The sequence below is a fragment of the Myotis brandtii genome, unplaced genomic scaffold, assembly GCF_000412655.1.
Source record: "Myotis brandtii unplaced genomic scaffold, ASM41265v1 scaffold1074, whole genome shotgun sequence".
In the NCBI taxonomy this organism is placed as follows: Eukaryota; Metazoa; Chordata; class Mammalia; order Chiroptera; family Vespertilionidae; genus Myotis; species Myotis brandtii.
The window spans coordinates 60418-65505 of NW_005353653.1; the positions used below are offsets into that span (position 1 = coordinate 60418).

Genomic DNA, 5088 nt, shown 5'->3' on the forward strand with positions numbered 1-5088 from the left:
CTGGGTATTGAATCTGCAACCTGGGCATGTGCCCTGACTGACAATCGATCCACCACTTTCTGGTGTATGGGACGATGCTATGCTGGTACCCTGACCCCAAATTCCAGCCTCAAGAACTGTGAGAAAAATATATTTCTGTTGTTTAAGCCACACAAATTTATAATATTTTGTTATGGCTGTCTGAGTTTACTAATCTACACTAACATGCTAATTAGACTGGGTCAACCAGACATCTGGTTGTCCTTCTGGACAAAGCCATGTTGGCAGGGGCTGAGGCAGAGGCGGTTAGGGGCAATCAGGCCAGCATGGGATTAGTTAGGGACGATCAGGCTGGCAGGGGAGAGCAGTTAGGGGCAATCAGGCAGGCAGGCAGAGTGGTTAGGGGCGATCAGGCAGGCATACAGGTGAGCGCTTAGGAGCCAGTGGTCCCAAATTGCGAGAGGGATGTCCGACTGCGGACATCCCCTAAGGCAGTGGTTCTTAAACTTCTGGCCCTTTAAATACAGTTCCTCATGTTGTGACCCAACCATAAAATTATTTTCGTCACTACTTCATAACTGTAATGTTGCTACTGTTATGAATCGTAATGTATATATCTGATATGCAGGATGGTCTTAGGTGACCCCTGTGAAAGGGTCGTTTGACCGCCAAAGGGGTTGCAACCCACAGGTTGAGAACCGCTGTGGCCTAAGGGGTCCCATATTGGAGAGGGTGCAGGCTGGGCTGAGGGACTTCCCCCTCCCCCATGCACAAATTTCATGCACCGGGCCTCTAGTCTTTTATAAATGAGGAAACTGACACTAAAAGAGGACAAGTAACTTGCCCAAGGTCATGTAACTTACAGAATCAGGATGCAAAAAGGGATCCTCGGCCCTGTTCATTCTTGTTTCCTGCCTCTCCTTAGAGACTGACTGATAAGGAAAGGAGCCTCTTATCAAACCAGGGGAGCAAGTAACCTGCTCCACGGCTCCTCCCGGGCTGGGGCCTGATTCAGAGGTGCCCCCACCTTCCCTGGCCTCTAGCTAGCCCATCTAACCTAGACAGAAGCATGCCCTGTCCTCTGGGGGTTGTGACCCCAGAGGCTTATGGAGGAGAGATGGGCTAACACATCATGCAAATCCACAGCAGGCAGTAAGCCCCACCTGTCAGGTGCATGCCCAGTTTCTCTGCATGTTAAGACCCAGGATCCAGGCTGGAATGGGGATGAGCAGAACAGACTGGAGGCTCCCTCTGAGCAACTCCGTAAGCATCCTGAGGAGGGGCTCCCTGGCAGCACTGGGCTTGGGAGGGAGCGTTGTGATGTGTGGGAAGTACTTGGTGTTGTGGGAAGGTGGCAGAAGAGGGCCAACCTGGGGTAAGAGTCCTTGCCTCTTTACTTACTATGCAGCCTTGGACAAGGCAGTTACCATATCCGAAGATTGCCTGCTCAGCAGTAAAATGGGGACCATAAAAACCTAATCTCATAGGTCTTGGCAAAGAGCAAGTCAGATAACTTCTTGATTTTATCTTATTTATTTATTATGGTTATTTTTTATTGTTGATAGTATTACAGATGTCTCCTATTTACCCACTTTACTCCCCTCCACCCAGCCCCTACCCTCCCACCTCCAGGTCTTCACCACCCTATTGCCCATGTTATTGAGCTATGCATATCCTATATAATAAAGAGCCAATATGAAAATGGTCATCATGCCATCACACTGTAACGGCTCAGACACTCAACACTGGGGAGAGAGAAATGGGGACCAGCCAGGCACAAATGAGCTTACAATAGAAGAATGGGGACCAGCCAGGCTGCGGCTTGGGAGAGGGACAAGATGCACGCCCCGTGGTCCTGAGTGCCAGTGGCTGAACCTGTGGCCTGGCCTGGGAGAGGGACAAGCCATCTGCCCCATGGTCCTGGGTGCAAGCGCCTGAGCCTGAGGCCTGGGAGAGGGTCAAGCCACCCACCCCATGGTCCCAGGAGCCAGTACCTGTGGCTGTGGCCCGGGAGAGGGACAAGCCATCTGACCCACGGTCCTGTGAGCCTGCGGCTGCGGCTCGGGCAAAGCCGCCTGCCCATGGTTCCTTGCAGCTGTGGCTGGCCTGGGGAAAGCTGGACTGGATCCTGGGTGCCTGCAGCTGGCTAGAGGGAGGGAAGCCCGGGTCCCGGGTGCCTGTGACCAGCCGGAGGAGGGAATCCTGGGTCCTGGGTGCGGGGCAAGGCAGAGGTGATTAGGGGCAATCAGGGCAGCAGGGGAGCAGTTAGGGGCAATCAGGCAGGCAGGCAGAGGTGGTTTGGGGTGATCAGACAGGCAGGCAGAGGGGTTAGGGCCAATCAGGCAGGCAGGCAGGCGAGTGGTTAGGAGCCAACAGTCCCAGATTGCGAGAGGCAGTCAGACATCCCCTGAGGGGTCCCGGACTGGAGAGGGTACAGGCCCTGCTGAGGGATCTCCCCTCCCACCCCATGCACGAATTTCATACACCAGGCCTCTAGTAGGTATATAAGTTCTTTGGTGTTTCTCTCTTGTCACCCAACTCCACATCGAGTGAGGTATATCAGTCTGTTCTATGGCTTCATGGCTTTGGGTCTTATTTTGTTGGTCAATTCATTTTGTTCATTAGATTCCACAAATAAGTGAGGTCATGTGATGCTTGTCTTTCTCTGACTGACTTATTTAACTTAGCATAATGCTCTCCAGGTCTCTCCATGCTATCTCAAAGGGTAAGAGATCCCTCTTTTTTACAGCTGCATAGTATTCCATGGTGTAAATGTCCCACAGCTTTTCTTATCCACTCATCTCCTGATGGGGACTTGGGCTGTTTCCAGATCTTAGCTATTGTAAATTGTGGTGCTATGAACATAGGGGTGTATACAATCTCTCTGATTGGCATTTTTGGGATTTTTAGGATATATTCCCAGAAGTGGGATCACTGGATCAAACGGAAGTTCCAGTTTTAATTTTTGAGGAAACTCCCTACTGTTTTCCACTGCACCAGTCTGCATTCCCACCCATTTTCCTGCATCCTCACCAGCACTTGTATTTGCTGATTTTTTTTAATGGTAGCCATTCTGACAGGTGTAAGGTGATATCTCAATGTGGTGTCATTTTGCTTTTCTCTGATGATCAGTGACTTAGAGCATTTTTTCACGTGTCTCTTGGTCATCTGTATGTCCTCTTTGGAGAAATGTCTATTCAAGTCTTCTGCCCTTTTTTTATTGTTTAAAGTATTACAGATAGTAGTACATATATCTCTTTTTTCCCCCATTGACCTTACCCTGGCCTCCTCTACCCCCTGGCACATGCCCTCACACCCCCCCTCCCCCAGTGCCTTGTGTCCATTGGTTATGCTTATATGCATGCATACAAGTCCTTCGGTTGTTGTCTTACCTCCCAACCTCAACCTTCCCCAGCCTTCCCACTGTAATTTGACAGTCTGTTCAATGCTTCTCTGCCTCTGTACCTACCTTTTTGTTCATCAGGTTGATCTTTTACCCCCCTCCCTCCTGCCCCCCAACCCTCCACGGCCTTCCTGCTGCAGTTTGACAATCTGTTTGAGGCAGCTCTGCCTCTGTATCTATTATTGTTCAAAAGTTTATAATGGTCTCTATTATCCATGAATGAGTGAGATCATGTGGTATTTTTCCTTCATTGACTGGCTTATTTCACTTAGCATAATGCTCTCCAGTTCCATCCATGCTGTTGCAAATGGTAAGAGTTCCTTCTTTTTTACAGCAGCATAGTATTCCATCGTGTAGATGTACCACAGTTTTCTAATCCATTCATCTACTGATGGGCACTTAGGCTGTTTCCAAATCTTAGCTATGGTGAATGTCTATTCAAGTCTTCTGCCCTTTTTTTATTGTTTAAAGTATTACAGATAGTAGTACATATATCTCTTTTTTCCCCCATTGACCTTACCCTGGCCTCCTCTACCCCCTGGCACATGCCCTCACACCCCCCCTCCCCCAGTGCCTTGTGTCCATTGGTTATGCTTATATGCATGCATACAAGTCCTTTGGTTGATCTCTTACTCCCCCCCCGCCCCAACACTCCCCAGCCTTTCCACTGTAATTTGACAGTCTTTTCAATGCTTCTCTGCCTCTGTATCTATCTTTTTGTTCATCAGTTTATAATGTTCTTTATTATCCATAAATGAGTGAGATCATGTGGTGTTTTTCTTTCACTTCCTGGCTTATTTCACTCAGCATAATGCTCTCCAGTTACATCCATGCTGCTGCAAATGGTAAGAATTCCTTCTTTTTTATAGCAGCATTATATTCCATTGTGTAGATGTACCATAGTTTTCTAATCCACTCATCTGTTGATGGGCATTTAGGCTGTTTCCAAATATTGGCTATTGTAAATTGTGCTGCTCTGAACATAGAGGTGCATATATCCTTTCTTGATTGGTGTTTCTCTTTTCTTGGGATATATTCCTACAAGTGGTATTACTGGGTCAAATGGCAGTTCCATTTTTAACTTTTTGAGGAAACGCCATACTGTTTTCCGCAATGGCTGCACCAGTCTGTATTCCCACCAGCAGTGCACGAGTATTCCTTTTTCTCTGCATCCTCTCCAGCACTTGTCATTTGTTGATTTGTTGATGATAGCCATTCTGACAGGTGTGAGGTGGTACCTCATTGTCTTTTTGAGATGCATCTCTCAGATGATTAGTAACTTTGAGCATGTTTTCATGTGTCTCTTGGCTTTCTGAGTGTCCTCTTTCAAAAAGATTCTATTTAGGTCCTTTGCCCATTTTTTGATTGGATTGTTTATTTTTCTTTTGTTGAGTTGTATGAGTTCCTTGTAAATGTTGGAGATTAAACCCTTATCGGAGATAACACTGGCAAATATGTTCTCCCTTGCAGGGATTTCTTGTTGTTTTGTTGATGGTTTCTTTTGCTGTGCAGAAGCTTTTTATTTTCATGTAATTCCATTTGTTCATTTTCTCCTTAGTCTCCCTTGCCCTAGGATCTGTGTCTGTAAAGGTATTGCTACGGCATATGTCTGCAATTTTGCTGCCTCTGGAGTCTTGTAGGATTTTTATGGTTTCCCGTCTTACATACAAGTCCTTTTGCCATTTTGAGTTTATTTTTGTGTATGG

General features: G+C 47.2%; 1 protein-coding gene across 4 annotated transcripts in view; it reads left to right on the top strand.

The window, feature by feature from the left end:
* The window catches only part of GRIK4 (glutamate receptor, ionotropic, kainate 4), a 271548-nt gene that overhangs the window by 25249 nt on the left and 241211 nt on the right, over window positions 1-5088 (top strand). The window lies entirely within an intron of this gene.